This window comes from Rhinopithecus bieti, unplaced genomic scaffold, assembly GCF_001698545.2.
Source record: "Rhinopithecus bieti isolate Rb0 unplaced genomic scaffold, ASM169854v2 scaffold_29393, whole genome shotgun sequence".
Classification (NCBI taxonomy): domain Eukaryota; kingdom Metazoa; phylum Chordata; class Mammalia; order Primates; family Cercopithecidae; genus Rhinopithecus; species Rhinopithecus bieti.
Window position 1 is genome coordinate 1,171,400 of NW_016813642.1, and position 12,368 is coordinate 1,183,767.

Consider the following 12,368-nt stretch of genomic DNA (forward strand, 5'->3'; position numbering starts at 1 on the left):
AAGTAATATTCAAGTCAGCCTCTCTCTCTCCCTCTCTCTCCCACACATACACACACAAAATACTTACAGTGAGGCATATTGCAGCCAGCCATCGTAGATTTATTAAAAAAAGGGGCCGTTTCCCCTTGTGAAGCAATGCATGGTAGAGAGATAACCAATCACAGATAGTGTTGCAGCAATATTCTGGGCAGAAAGCCAATAGTGTGGGTTGTCTTATGAAAGGTCGCGCCTGTCAGACGTTCATTACTATGCTATAAGCACAGAAAATGTCCATCAGATGTGACTTATTCCACTGCAAGAGGACGAGCATGTGGGTTTTGAATTTACCCAACATGCAGTTAGTGGACTAAACCATGTTAGTTTCAAAACAGCTTCTCAGACAAGTCTAAGCACTTGAAGATCATTACCGGGGAATAAAAAGTAAGGTTTAAAAATTGCAGCTGACTTCCAAGCTGCTTTCCCTCTGGCTCTGTGCAGGGACGGGCACTGAACAGCCTGCTCCTGCTGTCCTGACACGTGAATAAAAAAGGAAAGGGGTGTTTACAAATGGTACATTCTCCTGACCTATCCAATTCACTTCCTTCTAAAGCCCAAGTCCTGCCCCTCCACTGAAAGCAGCACTCATACTGTAAAACTATTCCATTGAGCCCGCAGACACTTTGTCAATATATCACAGGCAGGCAAGATATGAACAAAAGCATCCTTTATTCGTACATTTTTAAGGCAGAAGCTGAGGTCATGTGGGGAAAATAAGGAGTGCAGTGTTGTCAGTGTGTCTGGTAAATCTGAAGTCAACCTCAAGGGAGAAAGTGATTCCATCGCAGAAACATTAAATATTAAGTGAGCAATGTGATTTGAGCAGCGTGATGCACTTCAGAAGTACAATTCCAAACAAAGCTGGAGGGTGGGGGATGAGAGATCCCCTGTTGCCTGCTGATCAGTTAACTCAGCACCACAAGACTACTTAGAGCAGGGCATTTTTACTTTTAACAACTTACTTTCTCTATCAGGATTTTCTTTTCTTTTCTTTTCTTTTCTTTTTTTTTTGAATGTGGCCAATGAGGAAAATAAGGCTTTAAAAGTAAAATCTTCACATTTTAAAGAGGCAATAACACAGTATGATAACTAGTATTTGATTATACTTCTTCATGAGCCAAAATTGTTCTGTTGGCATATGGTATGTTTATAATTTTTGGAATTAAAGTATAGGATATAAATACATATGAACGTTAAAAAACATGAACATCTAGAACTTAAATTGCTTAAGATTAATATTGCCATTTTAACACTAATTTTCCTTAAAAAAAACTACTTCCCAAAACTAGTTGGAAAATACTACAGTAAGACTACAACTTTTGATAGAGATTAAAAAAATCAGTCAAGTATGGTGGATCATGCCTGTAATCTCCGCACTTTGGGAGGCTGGGGCGGGTGGATCAAGAGGTCAGGAGTTCAAGACCAGCCTGACCAACATGGTGAAAACACCATCTCTATTAAAAATACAAAAATTAGCCAGGCATGGTAGTGGTGCCTATAATCCCAGCTACTCAGGAGGCTGAGGCAGAAGAATCACTTGAACACGGGAGGTGGAAGCTGCAGTGAGCTGAGATTGTACCACTGCACTCCAGCCTGGGTGACAGAGCAAGACACTGTCTCAAAAAAAAAAAAAAAAAAAAAAAAAACCAGCAACCATGGCTGAGCACAGAGTCTCACGCCTATAATCCCAGCACCTTGGGAGGCCGAGGTGGGCAGATCATGAGCGAGGTCAGGAGTTTGACACCAGCCTGGTCAACATGACAAAAAAAAGTCTCTAATAAAAATACAAAAAATTAGCCAGGCATGGGGGTGGGCGCCTGTAATCCCAGTTCCTTAGGAGGCTGAGGCAGGAGAATCACTTAGAACCTGGGAGGTGGATGTTGCAGTGAGCCAAGATTGTGCCACTGCACTCCAACCCGTCTCAAAGAAAAAAAAAAAAAACTCATCCCAGTGTTCAAGAAATATTTTGGTTTTCAAAAAAGTTTCTAGGTCCTAATGCCAGTTTCTATATTAAAAAAAAAAAAAAGGTCCAGTCATAAAGTGTAAGCTGTGTCTGTCTTCCTGAAACTTTGTTCTGCATAAAGAATTACTCAATGATTTCATGCCTTGAGAATGGACCACTTGCATGGTCAACAATCTCTTTAGTCCTTCTCTTCAGAATCTTCAAGTGCCTCACCTGTAACTATTTTCTTCCTCTAAAGCCAGCTAAGATGTCACTTCCTCCAAAAGCTACCAAGATGTCATTACCCCCATCTCTATTCATCCATATATTAAAATACCGCCTTCTCTGAATTATCTCTGCACTTATGCCCTATACAGTGTTTTATTTCCTTATATAACTGACCCACTAGACCATATGGTTTTAAGGACAGAAAAAAATATTATTCATCTCAGTAACCCCATGGCTTAGCATAGTGATGCAAAATAGATGGAGTTCCAAAAATACTGGTAAATTAAATTATCAATTACTGCATCAGGATTTGGATTACCTCTAGGGTACAAAACATACAAACACACACACGAACACATACATGAATACAACACATGAACACACTGAAACATACACTTGAACACACATACACACACACACAATCACTGCCTCTATAAATAATGTTCCAGGGTCACGTAGGCCCTTTCAAAACTGCCTCACAATCTAGCCCTGTCCTTGGACAGCTCCCTATCTCATTGCACACAGTAGCTTTTCTAAAACTTCATTACTCTTTCTCCACGTTCATTAGCAACAGTGGATAATAACATTACATGTCATGAGTATTTCATAGCCATATAACAGTAGCCCTTAAGCATGAACTTCTTCTCACCTTCCTATCCATGAGTCGTTAACCTATCCTTCTGTTTCTTTCTTAGTCTCCCAGTTCTCCCTCCTCCTGCCTACAGTTAAACTTCCACAAGCCTCCACCTTGACTCATTCATTCTCAAGACCTCCTTCTCTTTCTGCCTCCTCTATACATGCATACTTTGTCTTTCAGCAGTTCCTTCTCTTAGCTTCCAAATGTATTAAAGTAACTCCAAAATGCAGAGGGTGACATGGCAGGAGGAAGAGGACCCTGCCCTGGCTATGCATCCTCCTCTCCCTAATGTACTTAATCCATCCTTCCCAAGCGAATATCTACCATGCTGTTTTTCTGCTTCTTCCTTTCCCATTCACTTCTGAATCCTTATCAGTCTGACTTTCACACCCATTACTTTACTGCTCACCAAAGGTCATCAATGCTGTCAGGAAAGCCAAGTCCAAAGACTTAAGTTTTGTTCTTGCCTTTGCTTGACCTGTAACATGATTTACAACTCCCTCTTTCTTGAACCTTTCCCTTTTAACAAACTGACACATTTTATCTTGTTGCTTCTCCCAGTGCTGTGCCTCTTGTATCCCCCGCCTGGAGACGAGTTGCTGAGGGTTCTTGGCAGGTGCCAAGACATGTGTGAGCTCCTGGGACTTGTTACATGCTAACTCCCTGTTTGGTCTGACACACACTTCCTCACCCCTGCAACTTGGCAAATTTCTTCTCCTTGTGTAAACTGCTGTTCAAAAATCACCTTCTCTATAGGGCTGGGCCAACTATGCTAAATATTATTCCACCTCAGAATGTTTTTGATACTTTGTATCTCTTTGTACCTCTCCCCCTCAATGTTATATATGCCCTGACAACAGGGTGTAGGTCCAACATTCTCCATTACACAGTTCTTGGAACATAACAGACCTTTTTAAAAATGTTTGATAAATGAGTAAACTTTATTCATACTTACAGAAATAAACATGTATAACAGGATGTGGTCCCAACCCTGACGAAATAGATTATTTAATCATGTCTACAGCATCCAGACATTATATATATGAAGATTGGTACCACAAGAAAGATCTGCATTGCTTGGTAGTCATATCTAAATACAACTAACAATTAATTTCTAGAGCTGATTATTTTTCCTTTTTGCCAGGTTACAGACAGTCCCACTCAAGTACAAAATAAACTTTGATTACTAAAATGCTTGCAAATCAGTGTTCTGATTATCTTTATTTTCTGTAGCAGACAAATTCTATTTACTTCAAAAGCGCTATTGAAAGAATTATAAACATAGATTTGTACCATTTAATTGTAAAGGAAAAAGGCAAGGATGATAATCAAAATATTAATAATTAGTTCAGGCATAGATACTGAACAATTAAAACAAATACTGGCCTTTATGCATTAGTCTAGCTGGACTTGATAATGTATGTGCCTGCCCTTGATATAGGGCACTGTGGGCAACAAACTCAGATTATATCCTATAGATTGATTTCACTAAAGTGCTGATATCAGATTATTGTCTTATCTATATTTTAAAAAAAAAACTTCAAAAAATAGAAATCTCTTTTGGTAAATTAAGATTTTATAGAATTTGGATCAATATTGAATTCACAAAACATTCCTTTAACTAAGTAATGGAGTTTTGTTCTATAGATAGATATAACGTTTAAATATATGTGGGTAATGTCCAGATTGTGAGAATTCTTGCAAACATATTTGGCCTAAAATAAATTTTGTCTCTAAATAATTATTAAAGGAAAGATTTCTACTTCAAAGATAAGTACTAATGGGTACATTGCTTCTGAGGTAAATATCTGGCCTATATTTCAATACATTATAATAAACTTCTCTGAACAACAAAATATTGTAAGAATCAAACTTAAAATCTGAATAATAGCTAACAGCAGTCCCTCTTTAACCTACTGATCAAATTCCAAATGCTATAGAGTTTCTTGCTTTACCTGACATCGTCTACAACACCAATATTCTGCCATAAGAACCAATTTCTTCTTGAATGATATCAGAAATCATGTATATATTCTACTTTAAGATAAATATAAGGCAGAAAATAAAAAGGAAAGAAAGAACAATTTGAAATGACAGAGATAATAAAAACCAAGAAAAGGATAAAGAAGAACGAAATTATTCTTATTCTTTGAAAACTTATTCTTAAAGATCATATATATATATTTGGCTTCATATGAAGGCCTATTTAAGAGTCACATACCTACTGCTATAGAAGAAAAAGAGATGTTTACAAGGTATGAAAATGAAATTCTCTTCTGGAGAACAGGACGGCCTCTATGAGCAAGGTTAAATTTCTTGCTCACATATGTTTACTTATCATTTCAAAAGTTCTTCTAAAGCAAATAAGGCAATCAGTCCAATTACATCCCAGAGTAGTTAGCTGGTAATTTTGAAGACTTTTATTTAATATGCTTTTAATGTTGACATAAGTTATATATTGAGGACATTAACAAGTAATTTTTGAGGTCCTTTATTATGATTTTTGTTTAGTAAGGCAGTTTCAATCTAACTGAAAGAGATGGCTAACTTCACCCTGTAAGTTTGGAGTTGATAAGAAAGAAACCCTTGCCCAAAACCACAACTTCTTCCCCTGGCTCACTGGTGTCAACAAGTTCATAATTAGCAATGCAGTTCTTTAGTAAATTAAGTTTGCTCACACAATTATTCCCAGGGTTTGTCCTAAATATTAACAGAGATCTCCATACACAAACAGTCAACTTAGCATTTCTGGAGGCTATACAGCTATCTCTGTATTCACTAAGGTGCTAAGTAGAGTAACAAAGATGTTATATATTATATGGGAAGAACTGTCATCTGAATGAGTTAATGCAGTCTTCAGCACTATTCAACTCCACATAGCAAAAAGCAGAGATACGTATTTCTCCGTGAGGGGTAAGCACACTACCAGCAGGACCCACGGCAATTTCAGGTGATGGACAAACAACATCATTTTAACAGATGGATGAGAATGCTAAAACTAGTGTGTCCAGTCTGTGATTACATCAATATTATAACTTAGGAAGAAATTAATTTAATTTACAAATTTAAAGGGCCAGGCACCGTGGCTCACGCCTGTAATCCAACACTTTGGGAGGCTGAAGTGGAGGATTGCTTGAGGCCAGGTGTTCGAGACAGCCTGAACAACACAGTAAGACCCTATATCTACAAAAAATACAAAAATTAGTCAGGCAGGGTGACAAATGCCTGTAGTCCCAGCCACTTGGGAGGCTGAGGCAGGAACACTGCTTGAGCACAGGATGTCAAGGCTGCAGTAAGCCATGATCACACCACTGCACTCCAACCTGGGCAACAGAGTGAGACCCTGTCTGAAAATATATATATATATTAATTAAATAAATTTTTTAAAAGATTTAAAGAATATATACATATATACACACACATATACATAACAGACTATATATAAATAAAAATCATGAAGGAGATATGTAAATGACTAAGTTTTAGCAATACTGCTAAGAAAAAGATAACTTTCAATCACACATCCTCTGGAATGGCATAGAGAATGCCAATGTGGCCTGCTGGTCTGACACATTTCAGACTAGCTGCTGCCAAGAAAGGAAGATTGTGTTTACTAACTCAAATAAGTAGCCTAAGGTCTGTTGAAGTAGTCTTTTAGAATTCTGATCCATTCAACAGTTTGGGTCCCTAAATCACCTAGTGGTCTACTGTAGGAAGAATAATGAAGGAGTGTTGTTTAGGTGACATACTACTGCCAAAGATTAGAATTCCAGAGGCAACTAAACTGCATTCAAATTAGAAAATGATTGTTGATCCTTAAGTATTTATATTTAGGACAAAACAGAACATAAAGCTTCTATACAGGCAATGATTTAAAAGTGAATTTTGAATTAATTCCTGTATCAGGCAAAATTTTTAAAAATGTAAAAGGTTTAAGCTCACTAGAAGATAATTATCACAATGAATCACTGTACTTTGCATACTAGCTCTATACCCCAATAGGCCTTCGTCCAAGTCCCTACTGCAAAGTTATCTTCTTGGAAGATTTTCAGCCCACCATCCAGAGCACCCAGACTTCCTTTCCTTCCAACAGCAGTCCAGACTTGTTTTGAGAGAAGTACATAACATTACACTTCCAGCCTGAGCAACATAGTGAAACCCCATCTCTATAGAAAATACATTTAAAAGAAAATAACCACACATGATGGCATGTGCTTGTGGTCCCAGCTACTTGGGAGGCTGAAATGGGAGTACTGCTTGAGCCCAGGAGTTCAAGACTGCAGTAAGCTATGACTGAGCCACTGTACTCTAGCCTAGGTAACAGAATGAGACCTCGTCTCAAAAAACAAAACAAACAAACAAAAAAACCCACCTAATACTACGTAGTACTGTGAAGAAAGCAGACTAATATTGCACACTTATCTCGCTATCTGCTTATCATTTGCCTTTGCCACAAAAATGTAAGCTCCATGAGAGAAGGCAGTTGTTACCTTAGCTCTTCATTAATAGAAACATCACCAAAACAGTGCCTGGCCCAGAGGAAGCAAACAATTAATATTTGTGATATGACTGAATATTTTTCTTAGTATATCAGACTAGTTTGTATTTTTGACAAATTACAATGCTTAAGCTATACGGTTTAGTACCCTGGGGATGTCACCTTTATAAGTGAATGAAACCAGCATCAAACGTCACTCACTGGAAAGAGAACATGAGGCGATTAAGTTAAAATAGCAACATATTTAAATACCTCCTTGATTATGAAGTTGAAGAAAGATATTTTGAGCCACAGAATATCTGAAACAGATTTATGTGGCTTTGCAAATTTAAAATATTTAAATAATTATCTGTGAATTTCTGACAGAACCAGTCTTCAATTCCAGCAAAAGAAACACTGCATTTTTTCTGATGCTATTCAAAGAGGAAGTATTTTAACATTTCCTTATACAAGAAGGTATAATGAGATAAAATTGTGAATGCTACTTAATTGTTCTACAAGAGAAAGCACTATTCCTAATTAGTGTTTTATTTACCTATATATTACACAAAGACATTATCTTGTTAGCCTCAGGTAGACATATCTGATCTGTACATATCATTTAATATTTAAAAATAGTAAATAGGTTATCAGAACACAGACTACAGCAAAATTTAACATGCTGTTATGTGCTCAAGAACTAAATGGTAGAAAAATCAAATCTCATCATCTTGGCAATTTTCAGGAAGAATGGTATAGTGACCCAATCCAAATCTGTCAATGTAGAACTAACACAACAAAAACGTGAACGCTAAATGAAATGCAATACACAGTAATACTGTAATTCCCGTTACAATGCCCTGATTATAGACTTTGATTCTAAAGCTTACTTAAATGAGTATTATTTTATTTGACACAGTAACTAAGGGCCAAAATCATAGTTTTCATATTCAACCTCTGTATCTGCTGAATATCACAAGCTTCTTGCTGAGGTTGGTGGCATCTCTGCCTAAAACATTTTAAAATATGATGTTCACTGCTTTAAAAATGGTACCAAATTCATCTGTGCATCCCTAATGACATTACTGCACAATACAAAACTAAGTATGAAGTTAATCCATCAGAGAACTAAGAAAATATTTCCACAGCACCTCATACATTGGTGAAATTTGCTGCATTTTGTACCTCTTTGCCCCTCTATTCCAACTTTCTCTCTCACACAGAAATCATTCTCACAACCAACAGTCATAAGATCTTCTCCATAATTAACCTATATTTGTTTTCTATTTTAGCAGACTCAAGTAGGATAAATTACAAAATCAACATGTGAAAAAAATGACAGATATAATTTTTTTTAAAAAACCTGCCCAAAACATAAAGCATATCTCATTAGGATCAAACTTAATAGTTGCCACACCGTTCAAAATTTCTAAAAATTGAATGTGATAATTGCCCTCAATACTACCCACTAAATCTGACCACACAAGCTTTATCTGAACAAATAGATTTTGAATTTCCAAATGTCTGATTTTAAACCTTGCATGATAACCTCCATCAGGAAAATTGTATTAGCTTATTTGTATTGAATATGGCCCAAAATATGTGATTTATTAATCATTATGAGAAAAGTATAGAAAAATCTATGCCTATAATAAAATAAAAAGATCTAAAATAATTATTCTTCAGAATACAATGACTAAAACCAATTACGAATGAATATGGAATTGCTCAAATGTATCCCAAAAAAATAAATTAGTGAACTTCTCATGACACAACATAATACACAAATACTTCCTCCATTCCACATAATCAGTAAAAGTGCCTATTATTTCACTAACGTATTTCTTATTCCAAACTTACAAATACTCAAGCCACATAGGTGCTACACAGTTTAACATTACAATCCTATGGATAATTCTATTGACTTATACAACTGACCTTAAGGATTACTTTTTAACGAATAATCTCAAACATACTTTAAAAAAATATACCAATGTTAAATGAATATATTCCTCATAATATCTATTCTTCATAACACTGTATGTCAGTTTAACTTGACTTTTTTTCAAAAAAATAAAAATAAACTCACATATGCTCACAAACAAGAAAAATGTTTTCACTGACTAACGGTGACTCAAGACCCAGTTGTTTTTCCCTGGTTTAAAATAAGACTAAGATATGCCACAAAACAAAGACATGCATTGACAACTCCTATTTTCACTTCAATGTAACTTAAATATCCTTTGAGAAAGGTTTCACATAATTCACATACCTAACTAGGTCCAGAGATTAAACAACAAATTATGTTCATATTCTACAATATAAAATATGTTAATGATCTTTCTATGTCAATAGAAACAGATCAATAGAATTACGTTTTAACAATTACATATTACTCCACCATATGTCCATTTTGTTATCAGTAATCAACTAAGGTAATGCCAATTTTTCACTCTTTTAATCAACGCTGAAATTGTATATAAAAAGCTATGCTTATATTTGAGTAATTTTAATAATATAAATCCTTAGAACATGAAGTGTATTCATATACGTATTAACTTTGAACTAGAATAAAAAACTTTAAGAAAACCTTTACCAATATGTACTGCCAAGAGTCAATAACATATTTTTCTATATTTGTTAAGCCTATGCTGTACTTTATCTACACTGTAAATTTATCTTGTGGGAACATGCAAAAAAAGTATGTCTTTTTCTGTAAATAGAACTAAAAGCCTGTTTTTGTATTTTTCCAAAATATTTTCAACTGTTAGCCCTCATATAGCAGCTAATCAATAGAAACATTTGTAAAATCAGTTTTCAACTCCTGTTGCATCAAAACATAGCATTTCATTCCTAAAACAATCATAGTATTTGCATTTTGTAATTATTTACAAAGAAACAGAGGCTGGAATTTGGAAAAAATGTTTGGGTTGACAAAGTATCAAAATGGACAATAAACATTTATTGTTGTTTTCTTATTAACCAAAGGAAAATGTGCAGTTTTAAGAATCTGCAGGGCACGTTATACTTGGGAAATCTCTGACAACACTATGTCATAAGAGTATGGGAATGCTTTTTTTAACACATTATTTCCACAAATGTCAGAAAATATCTGCTACTCTTTCTTTTTTTAGATGCTAACTGATTAAAGGAAACAGTTTCTGACAACTGCTATACATAATGCAAAGCATTATCAAACTAGCTAAGGCACAACAGAACTCTGGAAAACTCATGTAGACCCAAGCATATTTTCCCATGTAGTAATTTTCCCTGAGGCTGGGGTTCCACTTGCAGTCATTCCTGAGTCAGGAGTGGGGAGTCTCCCTGAAGCAGCATGTACTTCTAATTAAAATAACCAAGATAGGTATATACTTTTGTATGATTATGCCTTTGCATGTATGTCCTGTTGGAAAATAAAAACATTCTGACCTCACTTTGTCCTCCTCAAACTCTCTTAGTTATTAAATAACAGTCTACAGAATAAAGCACCTGAAAGTGAATTTTTACAAGACTTTAAATATGGTTGGTTGGCAGAATGTGAGCATTTCCAATGCTTTTATTTTGACAATGTGATTTTACCATGTTGTCAGAGTATAAATAAAGTCAGGCTTTTCGGGAGATGAGATCGAAAATTTTATTATTACAAATTTGTACTTTCAAAAGAGAATGCATATTGAACAGAAACTATAAGGGAGCATGAGATTTAGTTCCCTTGCTAAATAGAAAACAATACCCTTTTCTTAATTATGTTAATTGCACATAAGGTTCTGTGCATTGTGCAAAAGCTGTAACAAATAAGGAAACAAAAGAATAAACTACATCCTTTTAATGAGACAGGGATTAAAGCTCTATATGTTTCCATCAGCATCATATGCTCTTAAAAAGTAATGACCAGCTTTCCGCAGCAAATCAGAATGCAATTGTAGCTAGCTAATAAACTGAAATAATTGCAAATTGTTTATTAACAGCAACATTTGTTTCTCTGGGATACTGATGCTCCAGAAAGATTATTGGATTATCTGAATCAGTCACTTGTAGGTGACTGTTAAAAATATATACTGTTCCTGGGACCTACCCTAGACCTACTGAGGATAGAAACCAGGTATCTATGTTTTCCCAGGTTATTTTTAATTCCACTAAATGTTGGCAACCATAATTGATCAAGGCTAAAATATTACTCTTACCAGAGATTGCTTACTCTGTTTCTACCCTATAACTTTACCTAAGAAACCAGAGGATCTTCGCTGATAAAATGACCTATTTAAAGATTTGGTGACACGATCTTTGATTATACTCTATCAACTACTTCGGCAAACTAGTATGCTTATAAAATGTTACAAAAAAGCTCTGTTATGATTATTATTATTTTAAATCATGCATGCCACTCCACATCACTCTAAGACACTACACCGTATACAATTTTTTTTTTTTGAGATGGAGTCTCACACTGTCACCCAGGCTGGAGTACAGTGGTATGATCTCGGCTCACTACAAGCTCCGCCTCCTGGGTTCATGTCATTCTCCTGCCTCAACCTCCCAAGTAGCTGGGACTACAGGTGCCCACCACCACGCCTGGCAAATTTTTTGTATTTTTAGTAGAGACGGGGTTTCACCATGTTAGCCAGGATGGTCTCGATCTCCTGACCTTGTGATTCGCCCGCCTCAGCCTCCCAAAGTGCTGGGATTACAGGCATGACCCACCGCACCTGGCCACTATATACAACTATTGATCATTCCTCAAACCATTTATGTTTTAGTTCTGCCCAGCAGTTCACTACAACTTAGCATGCAAAAGCTACTTCACTGGTAAAAAAATTCCTCACAATATTTAAAGGAATACACCGTGCAAAATAAAAGAGCAATCATGTAGCAATCTCAAAACTTTCCATATTTTCCTATCAAATGTCTAATGAACTATCATATATAACCACACACAAATAAAACGCTTTACAGATTGTGATATTTAGGTTCCTTATTTATTGCTTATAATAAGAATTTATAACAATAAAATTATTTTTTAAAAAAGATAAACAAGGAACCTATTCAAC

General features: G+C 35.6%; 1 protein-coding gene across 26 annotated transcripts in view; it reads right to left on the minus strand.

Moving 5' to 3' along the window:
• MBNL1 (muscleblind like splicing regulator 1) overlaps positions 1-12,368 on the minus strand; it is a 219,033-nt gene that overhangs the window by 166,531 nt on the left and 40,134 nt on the right. The window contains exon 1 of one of the 26 annotated variants that reach the window (XM_017848823.1): positions 68-1,052. The exons of the other annotated variants lie outside the window; for them this stretch is intronic. The gene's annotated coding sequence lies outside the window, so the exon portion shown is untranslated. Of the gene's footprint in view, positions 1-67; positions 1,053-12,368 lie in introns of those variants that run through there. 26 annotated transcript variants of the gene reach the window in all.